This window comes from Notamacropus eugenii, chromosome 5, assembly GCF_028372415.1.
Source record: "Notamacropus eugenii isolate mMacEug1 chromosome 5, mMacEug1.pri_v2, whole genome shotgun sequence".
Taxonomy (NCBI): domain Eukaryota; kingdom Metazoa; phylum Chordata; class Mammalia; order Diprotodontia; family Macropodidae; genus Notamacropus; species Notamacropus eugenii.
In genome coordinates this window covers 316361212-316375958 of record NC_092876.1, presented here as the reverse complement: position 1 = coordinate 316375958, position 14747 = coordinate 316361212, and positions in this window count along the sequence as shown.

Here is a 14747-nt window from a genome sequence, read left to right as displayed (position 1 = left end):
TGATGTGTTGGTTGGTTTTGCTGAATTACTTTTGTTGTCTTTTTAAACTTTTGTTAAAAGGAATGACTTTCGTTTTAACATGCAATGGGGGAAAATAAAATATTATTAAATAAAAAAGGTATGATTTGGAAAAAAATGCTTTTACCATTCTATACAGATTTGACGGAAATCTTGAACTATATACATCTTCGGAGAACTGGGCGGCTTGTTATAAATGGCCTAAGATATGACTATTGATACTTGTAAACAATGCACACAAATGTATCACCATTTGTCAGATGCAAGAGAGAGTTAAAAGAGTTGTTTGTAGTTTCTTAAAAATAAAGTTTCCCAAGAAACCAGCAAATAGAAAGACAAAATTCCAATGCCAAAGCCAAGAGGGAGTACAATTCAAGTATACAATGGCTAGAAAAATATTTTTGGGTAAGTACAGATGTAAAAAAAAAAATCCCAACACAATAAGAGCAAGTGGACCCACTTCAAAACTTAGAAGATATGTTTTGGCAACAAAGAAATGGAAATATCACTTTATAGCTCCATGAAAGTCTTATGATGATCAGATAGATAGATAGCTATAGCACGTATATAGTACACTACAGTAATATATATGCTTCTATATTTACATATATGCACATACACACATATATACATATATACACATGTGTATATGTATGTGTTTATACATATATAACCTATGTATATAGTATATATAGTCATATATATATATAATCTGTCTATTCATCTATCTATCCATAGTGGTGTGGAGGTGGCCCTGGCTAAGCAAAGGCTATACCACTGGAATCCAAGCTCTAGTAAATCCTACTAAATCTGAAAAATTTCAGTTATAGTCTTTCTAAAATACAAACTGATATATACTGTTATCAGAACACCAACTTACTTTCATTTTCATAGGCACATTGCTTGAAGGTTGACTATTTGGCCATTCAAACTTTTTGCTCAGCAACATATGAAGTCATCTAATAAGATATGGAAAGATTGCAATCCACATTTGTGCAGTACACACAATGAAATAGTAGTTTAAATTATTAAACAAAGGTACTATATGTTGAATACATTATTTGTAAGTATTTGTGTATCTCTATGTAAATACACACATTTGTATATGAGTGAATCATATATACATATATGCTGTATATGTGTGTGTATATTTATACACAAATACATGTGTGCATATATGTATGTGTGGATATATGTATATGTATATTATACATATTATACTTTAGAAAAATCATAAGTAAAATATTTCATAACCCCTTATTAAGAGAAGTTAAGGAGGTTACATATCTTTAATTTTTTCAAGTTGAGGCCATAGAGTTTAATTACCCTTGTACATGATACAATTTACCATCATTGTATAAGACAGAATAATGGGTTAGTTGGACCATGAGGCTGATGTAGGGTAGAAATTTTATATTCTAACGAAAGATAGCACAAATAGAATTATCACTATTTTATAAATCTGAGAAGATGAAATTTGGAAAAGCTGATTCACCTAGGATTACACAAAAGATAAATACGATGGTGCGACAAGAACATAACTGTACTGATGTCCATGTCACAGTCGAACTCACTAAATGGCATATGTTCTTCATGCACATAGTATAGAAAATGTGGAATTTTCTAACTTTGACTTAGAAAATCAATTTCACTATTCAGTAATTCTCATTAATATTTTTTCCTACTTCTCATCTTAAATTTTCCTTTCATTAATCTCACCTATTATGTCCAGTTATGGTCAATTTTATAAGGATGTGAGGACCCTCCTCTTCAAAAATATCCTTATCAAGATTATTTTATAAGAACTTCTTTTAATATTTGACTATAACACTTGAGAAAGTGCAAGCTTTGTTCTCATTTCTAAGTGGCAGATTCATATTAATGTTTCACTACTATTTGTCATAAAAAACCCTTTTTTATTTTTAGTGCAATGAAGCTTAATTGTTAATTAAAATTTCACTAGCATATATCTTGGGAACCCACAACTCATCAGGCATCACAAGAATAAAACTATTTGGCGTAAATGCTAAAATAGAAGATTGGATCACATATATGTATCACAAAGAGAAACAATGTAAATTGTAAAAATAAGTAACAAAAAATGAACATAATATTTACATTGCATCCATTCACAGTTATCAAAATTAGTGATAGCAATAAAGATAATAATCATAATTCAAATTCATTAATTATTGTGAAAATAAGAATGTGGTTCTAAATAAAGCCTGACACAGAGAAAAAAATTTAAAAATTAATAAATTGTCTTAAGTGCACAGTAAAAAATAATAGGATTGGCAATAGTTCAAACTGACTTTTTTATGGAAAAAAAAAAAACTCTAAGCATAACCTTAGCTTTACTTATTCCAGATTTATCCTCTTGATTTATTTTTACAGCAGCTGATACAAATAGACAGAATATTACTAAAATTTTAAACTAAAAGTATTTTTTATCATATGAGTATCCAAGTCACTCATTAATTGAAAAGTTTTACCATTACTTAGAAGTTTATCCTACTTATATATCAGTAGAATAGATGAGTTTTGTTCATAAGGAAATTGACTCAAAAATTCAACAGCATGTCTAAGAATGAAAGTGAATGTAACTGAAAAGCTGATATTTGCATTTAGTTTCCAAACCTTGATCTATTTTTAGCTTGCTGTATGATACAACTACTAGCTAACATTTTATATAATTTTATATAACTTCCAGGTTTCCAACACATTTTACATGTATTTTCTCATTTGATCCGGAGAAACAGGAGTTGTTATTATTTCCATTCAACAAATGGAAACAAAACCATTAAGAAACATGTCTAGAATAACACAACTAGTAAATGTATAGAATGGATTATGAATTTAGGTCTCCCTGACTTCAAAGTCAACATCTTCTCCACTGTGTCACCTACCTATCTCCACCTCTTGATACAAATAGTACAGCCTTTCACATACTTTAAAAAAAAGTTGTTGATTGTACAAATTTTCTCTTTTAGTTGAAAATTTTGTATCATCAATTTCTATATTTGCCATTGTATCCATGTGACACTCTTGAAGTATTAGCAGGCACAGTATAGAACATCTATATTGGATACAAGAGCATGATCAAAATTTTCTTTTGGCATTAAAAAAGCATTTCCAAAAGCCAAAAGTTGAGGAAAAATGTTGATTGTTAAAATAACTAATAAGCCCTACACATTTCTTCTCTTTCCTTTTTCTTAATACTCCCCAGAAATTTGAATCCCATCTAACCTGCTGAATTCTCCCTCCTGGAGGATATTTTTGAGATGTCTATACTAACTTCAGTAGCCTTAGTCTCAAAGTCCATTGGAATGGGGATCTTTCCAATATTAACTTCACTGATTTGTATTTAATCTCTTTTTATCATTGCCTAATTATTTACTCAATAAGCCTTCCAGGTAGAATTAGAGATTTGGGCTTTAATTATCCCCACTGTAAGTTGCCAATGCAAATTATTGTCCTAGTGGAAGCCAGTAAAAGCTAGGTAAAACTAGACTAGGTAAAATCAACTTTCCAGCAAATTCACCAGGTTCTCTTCTTGCTGTCTCAAGAGGATGGTTTGCTTGAAAAATATTTTTAACAACCATCTATTTCTTCTGCTATCTATCACTGAGCATGCTTGGGAGATTTCCTCTATTAGTTAAGTCATGTTTAATGAAACTAAAATAACTTTGGTAGGGGTTTCTTTAAAACTTAATTAGAGAAGTAATTCTGCAGCCTTCTCATTAAATTCATTAAGTGAAAGGTGAGGTGAAACATATATATATACACATTAGGGTGGTATAGTTGATAATAGAGTTGTGCTTTGAATAGGGAAGTCCAGAGTTTAAATCTCATCTCTAATGCTTACTAGGTGTGTCACTCTGGACAAGTCAATTAACCTGTCACTCAGTTTCCCATAAAACAATTATAACACTAGCACCTAAGTTTCGGTGTTTTTTATTTGTAAATAGTATTTGCATTTGTATGTAAATAATATTTGTAAAGCCCTTTGAAGACCTTAAAGAGTTATATGAATGCTATCATTACGTTGATGATTTGACATCTAATGATATGGATTATCCTGGAGCTAAAATTTTTTCACATTTATGTTTTGTGTCACCCTTGCTGACATTACATGCTCACATCCCTGGCTGAACATCATAACTAATTTTTAGAAAGATTTATAATGGGTCAATATTTTATTTAAGCTTGCCAGATAATCAACTTTTGGAATTATATTATATTTAATTGTAGTGACCCAGCTTTCCCAATGAATGAATTCATGACCTCTGATCTTGATCCTGTATCAAAACTTCTTACATTTCCCATTGTTTTCAAAATAAAGTCAGGAATTCAAGTCTTTCCCTATTAAATCCCTAAATTATCTTTTCAATCTAATTACCCTACTTTTAAAGTAATATATGAGACCTCTATACTCATCAAATTGCTGTACTCATGTTTCCTTATTTGTAAGTAGGTTTTTTTATATCCATAAATATTTTCGCAGCATTCTTCCTAACTGTATTGCTGTCCCTAATCCACTTTATTTAGCTAAATTCAAGTAGTCTTCGACATTTTACATGACTCAATTTCTTGATCATCTTGGTGAGTGTAGGAAGTGATTCCTTCTTTGTCTCAAGTCATAATAATTGCTGCCTATGACAATATTTAACAATTTATCAGGTACTGATTTTGAAGATCAAAGTATACATACATACAGGCATAAAAACATATACATATGGTGCAAGAAATAGGAATGGAAGTTAGAGAGTTCAATTTCATTACTTAAATATCTATTATTCACTGGACCAAATCCTACTGCAAACACTTACTAGGTATGTGAACATGGTCAAAGTCACTTAATCTTTGTCTATATCAGATTCCTCATCTGCAAAATGGGCATTACAAACACACACAAGAGAAAATTATGCAAGATATTATATAATACAATTCAATTCATGATAAAATTATTTTAGCAGACAACATGGGACAATGATGAACATAATGAATTTGAAGTCACAGGATTTATGTTTAAATCCATTGTGTCACTGTCTGTGTGTAAATCAACCAAATTCTTCCCTTCTTTACCTTTTCTATCTGTAGAATGAGGGAATTGGACTAGATGGCTTTCTATGTTTCTTCTAGCTCTAAAACACGCTATGTCAAGTATCTACCATGTGCTAGGGACTCTGTGAGTTACAAAGATGAAAGTTTTGCTTTCACAAAGGGTAATAATCCCTGAAGTTCCCTGAAGTTGCTGCTGTTATTGGTAGCTGTTTTGTCATAGTGATCACTAGATTCTTATTTTGTTAGGATCAACTACCCCCCTGCTACTGGCTCTGATGGATTCTGTTTCTCACTCTGGTAGTGAGGCTTTGAGAAAGATTTGGGTGTGGGTTGGGAAGGAATGGGTGGAGGAGGATTAAGAAGTTTTTTGCTGAGATATAGGTAGTAATATATTAAAAAAAAAAAAAAATAAGGGTCTAAACTGATCTAGCAGCCATAGAACTAAGCATGTGATGAAAAACTAGCTGTGGTGAAAAATTGATGCAATTTGTTAACTGATTTAATAAAAGATCCAGAAAAGAAGTCAAAGTTTAGACAGATAATGCTTAGATTTTTAAACCTATACAACTACAGGAAGATGATAAATTGGTAGAAGTTGGGATCACCTCCCAAGGCAAACACAGTGAAGAGACAAGGACGCACCCTAAGGACTTACATTCTTGGCCATTTCAAATTAAGCATAGAGGATATTATGGTGATTATTATTCACAGCTAAAAGCATGAATACATTTGGGATTCACACCAATATTAAGAAACTGTGGACTTCTTCCTAAGCTTGTTACCTGTCTAGAGAGCTAGATCTACATTGACCTTAAAAAGATTAGAATGCTTATGTCATTGTGACAGTCCCTGTCCCTCCACCCAAGGTGGAAAAAAAAATTAAACAAGCTTCTTGAGTTCCAGAATATATTCTGAAGAAATATGACAAGCTAAAATTGAAGAATATAAGAAATTTTAAACTTTTGTTGTTGTTACTGTCAAATCCCAGAGAAGATAAGGAAAAGCTTTAGTATTTACTACAGATTTACAAAAAAAGAGTCCAAATGCAGGCAGGGCTTTAGCTAGAAGCCCTGACTTTAACATGCCTTCTAGAAGGTTATTTTATGTTTCCAGGAATTTTATGCAGGTGCTAGAGTAGATGCAAAAGTTTCTTGATAATATGGCTAGCAGTTCTAATTTGAACTGCTTCATGACTTGTTTTGAAAATAATAAGGTAACAGTCAATTCAATTCAATATAATGCATGTGGTAGAGTGGAAAGAACATTAACTCTGGAATCCTAGAAACTGTGTTCAAAAAATACATCTAAAGTGTCACCTATGTGACAAGTAACCCTGGGTTTCAGGTTCTTTCTCTGTAAAATGAAGTAATTAGACTGAATAGCTTCTAAGATCCCTTCCAGTTTTAGATCCTTTTATAATTTTGGTCAATAAACATTTATTTAGGGCCTATTATGTGCCAATTAGCAGAGAAAGCCAATTGAGGATTCCAAGATGGTAAAGAAAAAACTGAAGCATCTTCATGATGATATTTTAAATTAATAATAATAAGTTTATCCTGGGTATGGCATGATATTCACTGAGTAGCTGGTGGGATTTATTAAGCTACTTTTATGTGCCATAGCCACACTAGTTTCAGGGGAGAAAAAATAAAAAATAGCCCCTAACCTTAAAGGTATTTATTTAACAATTAATGATAAAATCATCAAGTAACCTTCATGTAACTCTTTAAGGTTTGTAAAGTGCAAAACATGCATTATTTCATTGATCCTCACAAAAACTCTATAAGGTGGATTCTATTGATCTATTTTATAGATGAGAAAACTTAGCCTCAGAGAGTTTAACTGACTTGCCTCAGTTCACATAGCTAGTAGGCATCTGAAGAAGGAATTGTATTAACATCTTCCTGATCTTAAGTCTTGCACTTTTAACTATAGTGTCACCTAAACACCTCCCTTAATGCTTCATCCCTCTTAACCTTAGTTACTTCCTTCTTATGTTATCTCAAGTTTATGCTGTATATATCATTTGCATATAATTGCCTGCATATTGTCTCTCCCATTACATTATGAGATTCCTGACAAAAGGGACAATTGTCTCCCTTTTTTGGTATCCCTAGACCTTAGCACTGTGTAACATTTAGTTGGTGCTTAACCAATGCTTTTTAACTGACATTCTATTGGGGAGAGGTATACATATAAAGGGATACATTTGGAGGAAGGGGCCAAGAAAGGTAACTGTATGAGTGGAAAGAAACTAAAAATCTTAGTTTCTATTACAACATCCACTAATAACTTTTCTTTGACCTAAAAAAAGTGGTTCACCAACCTAAGCCTGTTTTCCTCATCCATAAAGTAAAGAAGATGGACCACATGGGTTCTGAAGACCTAATATGGGGGAGTCTACTTCAAAGTTTATTTACATTGACTGTAGAAGGAAAGGAGGGAGGAGGTATTGGAAATCTGATGTTTTTTTTCTTCTTTGGCTCCTCACTTTCAGTTTGTCCTAGATTCTCCTACCTAAGGAAACTTTTTTGTCATTTCTGTAGGGAATAGGTTAAGTATTGTATGTTGAACATAATTTGAGCTATTGCTCAGGTTTATAAAACCATTGGTGGAAAGTAAGTTAATTTAACTATGTGTGTATATCTATGTAGAAAAATATTAATCTCATGTATGTTCATCTTGATGTAAATATAAGTAGGATTCCAGAACTCCCAAGCATGCATGAATATCATCAAATATGAGGGACAATAAAGAATATGAGTTGCTATCATTTACATATTTCATGTTTCTCCATTTACCAAAGTGGATATTCCATGTTGGCCTTATGGCCAACTTCCCTCAATGGGTGGCTCTTCAGTGGTTACAGAGTCTAATGTTAAATTATGTTTCAACATCTTTAATTCGTACATGTATGCAAAGTCATGAATTTAGGATGAAAAAATAATATATGGAATATAATATAGAACATGCTTCTAAAATAAGATACTTCTAAAGGAACACACATTCATATGTATACATATATGTATGTATACATATACACATATTTAATTTTGTATATGTTTATGTATGCTTGTACACATATGTATATATGCACATATACTTGTAGGCACATATGTATGAATATAACATGAATGTATACTCGAAAAAGTTAAACATAATCACCACTGAAAAATATTTACTATGGAGTGTTTACATATATGGGGACAAAGCCAAGAGGGCAGAGTAGGAAGATGCATATACTCTAGCTCTTCCCCCACAGCCCATAAAATACCTGTAAAAAGTGACTCTCAATGAATTCTAGAGTAGCAGAAGCCACAGAATGATGGAATAAAGGAGATTTCCAGGTCAAGATGACCTGGAAGGCTGATGGGAAAAGTCTGTAGCACTGGATGTGGAGCACAGTGCAGCCTAGCTGTGGTCATGTGGCACCAGGAGGAACAGGATTGGAGCACGCTTCAGGGGTGGAATCCCCAGCAGCAGTGGAAGTTCACAGATCCCTCAACCCACAGGCGCCAAAGACACTTCAAAGGTCAGTGAGGGAGCTTTTTGACCTCAGTGACAAGTGAGCAAGGTCCTCCATTAACCCTGGCCCCAGGTGGCAGCAGTGGCAGTGGCAGTTGCAGCCAGTATCCATTGTTGGAGCCCTTAGTTTAAAGCCTCTGTGGGAATTGAGCAGCTGATCTGAACCTCAACCCTGAGTGGAAAACCTGCCCCTGCCTGAAGCCCCTGGATGAAGTGAGAAGCTAATCTGAATCTCACCCACAAGCCAGGCATGGGAGTAAACTCCTCTCCCTTTATTGCGTCACCTTGGAGGAAATGAGAACTTGCAGGTCCCCAGAGTATATCCTACTCTTGACAAAGGACACAAAAGTCAATTAAGTGGTTGGGAAAAATGCCCCCCAAATGGAAAAAAAATAGAACTATAGAAGGTTACTTTCTTGGTAAACAGGTATTTTCTCCCATCCTTTCAGATGAGGAAGAACAATGTTTAAAATCAGGGGAAGACATAAAAGTCAAGGCTTCTGCATCCAAAACTTCCAAAATAAATATGCAATGGTCTAAGGCCGTGGAAGAGCTAAAAAGGATTTTGAAAATCAAGTAAGAGAGGTGGAGGAAAAATTGGAAAGAGAAATGAGAGCAATGCAGGAACATCATGAAAAGCAAGTCAACACCTGGCTAAAAGAGACTCCAAAAAATGCTGAAGAAAATAACACCTTTAAAAATAGGCTAACTTGATTGGAAAAAGAGGAGGAGAATGTTTTAAAAAGCAGAATTAGACAAATGGAAAAGGACGTTCAAAATCTCACTGAAGAAAATAGTTCTTTAAAAATTAAAATGGAACAGATGGAGGCTAATGACTTTATGAGAAACCAAGAAATTATAAAACAAAACCAAAAGAATGACAAAATGAAAGATAATGTGAAATATCTCATTGGAAAAACAACTGACCTGGAAAATAGATCCAGGAGAGACAATTTAAAAATTATGGGACTATCTAAAAGCCATGATCAAAAAAAAAGAGCCTAGACATCATCTTTCATGAAATTATCAAGGAAAACTGCCCTAATATTCTAGAACCAGAGGGCAAAATAATTATTGAAAGAATCCACCGAGCACCTCCTGAAAGAGATCCAAAAAGAGAAACTCCTAGGAACATTGTAACCAAATTACAGAGTTTCCAGGTCAAGGAGAAAATACTGCAAGCAGCTAGAAAGAAACAACTCCAGTATTGTGGAAGTACAATCAGGAGAACATAATATCTAGTAGCTTCTATATTAAGGGGTTGAAGGGCTTGGAATATGATATTCCAGAAGTCAAAGGAACTAGGATTAAAAGCAAGAATCACCTACCCAGCAAAACTGAGTATAATACTTCAGGGGAAAAAATGGTCATTCAATGAAATAGACAACTTTCAAGTATTCTTGTTGAAAAGACCAGAACTGAATAGAAAATTTGACTTTCAAACACAAGAATCAAGACAAGCATGAAAAGGCATACAGGAAAGACAAATCATAAAGGACTTTCTAAAATTGAACTGTTTATACTCCTACGTGGAAAGATAATATTTGTAACTCTTGAAACTTTTCTCAGTATCTGGGCAATTGGAGGGATTATACACACACACACACACATATACATACTGTACATATATATGTAGAGAGAGATAGAGAGCACAGGGTGAGTTGAATAGGAAGCAATCATATCTAAAAAAATAAAATTAAGGGGTGAGAGAGGAATATATTGGGAGGAGAAAGGGAGAAATGGAATGGGGCAAATTACCTCTCACAGAAGAGGCAAGAAAAATCTTTTTCAACAGACAGAAAAAGGAGGGAGGTGAGAGGGGAAAAGGGAAGCTTATTGTCATCACTTTTGGCTCAAGGAAGGAATAACATGAACACTCAATTTGGTATGAAAAATCTATCTTAAGCTACAGGAAAGTAGGGGAGAAGGGCATAAGCAAGGTCAAGGGGGATGTTGGAAAGGAGGGCAAATAAGAAGAGGGAAGAATTAGAAGTCAACACTCTTGGGGAAGGACAAGGTCAAAAGAGAGAACAGAAGAAATGGGGGGCAGAATAGGATGGAGGGTAATATAGTTAGTCTTACACAACATGACTACTATGGAAATCATTTGAAAAACTTCACATATATAACCTATATTGAATTGTTTGCCTTCTCAGTGGGGATGAGTGGGGAGGGAGGAAGGAAGAGAAGTTGGAACTCAAAGTTTTCAGAACAAGTGTTGAGAATTGTTTTTGCATACAACTGGGAAATAAAAAATACAGGTAATGGACTATAGAAATTTTTCTGGACCTACAGGGCAAGAAAGAAGATGGGGATAAGGGAAGGGAGGGATGTTAGAAGGGAGGGCACATTGGTGGAAGGGGTAATCTGAATGCAAGGCATTTTGGGGTGGAGGAAGAGATGGGGAGAAAATTTGGAACTAAAAATTTTGTGGAAATGTATGTTGTAAACTTAAAATTAAATAAATAAAAGGATGTTTACATATCTGCCTATTCAAGTGAAGATGCTTTATTCATTTTTATCATTGCTGCTTTACTTTTTCATCCCTTTACCTGTCTTCTTATTTAGAACTCAATAATTGTCTATATTCATACTTCTCAAATATGGTTCGAGGGGAGCGAACATACAACCCATATTGCTGGATCTATATGGTATTCTTCTTATACAGATAAGGTACGTGCAATTCAATGTGGAATTTTCTAGGCAGCATCTAGCCCAACATCCACTGCATTCTTGTGACATTTATTTTCTATGTTTATTGCATCCCTAAATGTGCTTCTTTTCATTATCCATTTGACATTCTCATGAATTTTATCATGTCTCAGGAACCTAATCATCATGCAATATCACACATATCACAATATCTGGAACTCACACCTCATCAATACTCCTCGTTCTTGGGGCCCCTACTTACCCCTGATTGGACAGTGCGGGGAGTAACAGTGAAGAGATCCTTCCTGAAACTCCATTAAAGGAAGGTCAGTTGTTCCTTAATTTCCAACTTAGCTTCATTCCTCAGAATTTCATCATACCCCAGAGCTTTCTCATAACAGCTGTCTTTGATGCGTTGTCTGCTATTAGATTGTGAGTTTCTTGAGGTCAGGAACTGGCTTTTGCCTTTCTTTACATCATCAGCACTTAGCACAGTGCTTGTTAAATTTATTTCCTGACTGACTTCCAATAATGTCTTCCTCCAATGCATTTGTATGTATGTGTATGTGTTCTGGAGGTGATCTTAGATTCTGTAAGAATGTGCCAGCAGGGAGAAAAAAATCTAATAGGTTTTACTGAGCTAGAAGTGCTTCAAATAGTGTCTTGTGGCGAATTTTGTGCCTGGAATGTAAAGAAATGTCTGTATAATTTCAGAGAAGCTCATTTGAACACACTGGCCACAAACTGGTAATATTTTTGAATCAAGCAACTCATGAAAAATCTACTAAGATGGAAGGTAAGCCAACATCAGGGATTTATAAATCCCCCAAATATTGAAGTAACGTGTATAGTGACATTCTTCTACTTTTTTGAATCCACAAAAAGCAGCAATATATAGGTACTTAGGAAAGTATTAAAAGCAAGAATAAAATATAATTATATTCTACATAAAACTGTGTGATGTCCAGTCTGTAGTTCAGGTCACCACACCTAATGAAATACATAATATATCAGGAAAAATACCACTAAAATAATAGGAAATAGCAGAATTTCCCATATAAATATAGGTTAAGAAGATAAGAACTCTAATCCTGAAAAGAAAAAAAAAAGGTTTAAAGTCAACCTGGAGGAAAACTTTGAGATCACAAACAGCACAAATATGGTAAACAAGCACTTATTCATTATTGAGCCACATACTGAGACAAAGGGACCAAGTTTTAGATCAACAAAAGAAACTTTTATTACATAGGGAAAGTAATAAATTCCTGGAACTCATTGGACTTTTAGAAGAGTTGGAAATATTGATTTATTATATAGACATAAGTGGTTAGTAAGAAAAGATGGATTATGATGATTTTTATATACAGAAGGTGGGATACAAGTGAAAAAGCCATATCATTTTATGGGTCCCATGAGCATGTGAACACTAAGTCATAGATTTTGACTAATGTGGTGGTAGAAGTGTACTCTGGTACCGTGGGAATGGGCTGGGGAGAATGAAACAAATATATTGAAAAACAGTTTTCCTCTTCTGTGAAATGGGAAAGTTAGACTAAAATCTTCTCTTTATAGTTTAAGAAATGATAAGATCTAGCATTCTATGATTCCTGTAATGTCATGTATTTTATTAGCACTTTGTAACTAATTTGAGTATTTATAAATTCCCTTAACAATAATATAGTAATCTGCGTAATGTGGCAAAAGTAGACCTAAAAAAGTTAACAGCTGATTATGAAGCAAATAAGCTGCCAAACAAAGGAGTTTGTAGTTTATACATTAGGAAGCCACAAATATCCATTGAGCAAAGAAACAGCATGGACCCACATATGCTTTAAGAAGAATATTTTGGAAAATATCTGGACTATTATATTGGGATAGGGAGAGAGTAGAGGCAATGTGACAATTTAGGAAAACATTACAATAATGTAGGTGAGAATGATAAAATCTTTAATTAGGGTAATTGCTATGTCAGTGGAGAAAAGGGGAAAAAAGCACAAATAATATTGTACAGGTAGAATCATCAAGTTAGGGGTAGCTAGGTGGTATGGTGTATAGAGTGCTGACGCTAGTCAAGAAAACTTATCTTCCTGATTTTGGACCTGACTTTAAATACTCACTAGCTATGTGACCCTGGACCAGTCACTTAACTTTATTTGCCTCAGATTCCTCATCTGTAGAGTAAGTTGGAGAAGGAAATGGCCAACCACTCCAGTATTTTTGCCAAGAAAACCTCAAATAGAGTCATGGAAAGTTGTATATGACTGAAACAACTGAACAACAAAAAGAAAAATCAATCTTTACAACTGAGTGGATATGGGGCTCCATGTAGAGGGAACAAGTTGAGGTTCCAAAGTCAGTGTTTAGAAGGATGATGACACCTTTGACAAAAACAGGGAAAATAGGAAGAGGGGCAACTTTTGGGGTAAAATTTTATGAGTTCTATTTTGGATATGTTCTCTTTGAGATGTTTTTGGAATGCCTGAATGAAGCTATCCAGGAGGCAATTGGTGATTAGAGTCCAGTAGAGAGTTGAGGGCTGAGTATATGTTTTTGATAGTTATTTACATAGAGGTAACCATTGAATTCATGAGAAATAATGAGATCCATTAGAGTGAATGTGGAAAGGATCCTATCTGGAAAAAGGGCCAAAACAGAGCGCTAAGGTACATGCACAGTTAGGAATTGGGACATAAATAGTGAGTGCTATAGACTGCAAAGAAGTAGCAATAAAGATAGAAGGACAGTATCTCAAACTCTTAGGGAAGAAGGGGTAGGCAACAAATGATTCAAAGGGGCCAAGATGGTGTGATGGCAAGCAAAGTGGGATCTTTTGCTGTTTTTGTATATAATCAAGTGCATCTAATTGAATTTTGCCTTTTTGCAACCAAGAGTCTTTATTAGGAGTAAAGCATGGAAACAAGTTTCTTTAATTAGAAGCAGTATATATATTTGTGTTGTTAATGTGATTAAAAATCTTCCCCACCCATTAATGGGCCTGGGAAGATTTATAGGAGGGCCCACACCTTTTGTTAATGAGGCACTGGTTCTCAAGGGTTGTGATGTCCTCTGGCTTTAATAAAAGGTATAAATACTCTGAGGGTGATGTTTTACTTTGGGGCTTACTAACTGGAAGTGTTTGTTTGGCCAGGTGAGACTCTGGGAAGCTGCTAAGGAGGCCCTTGGTTTTGAAAACCTCAATGTTAGTAACTATGGTAACTCTCTGGTAACTACGTATGTATATATATATGCTTGATTAAAGGAGATTGTTAACCCCTCAAATGTTATCTTTCCTTTTAGAAAAGCAGATCAAAGAACATGTGATAGCAGGCCACCCTGTTGTATGTTGAGGTGCTTATTGATACAGATAGATGATGACTAAACGTCATCCTTTTTATTGAGTAATTAAGAGGTCATTAATGAATCTGCATAGAATAGTTTCAATCAAGTTATGGATTTGGAAGGCAGATTGCATGGAGCGCAGAAATTGT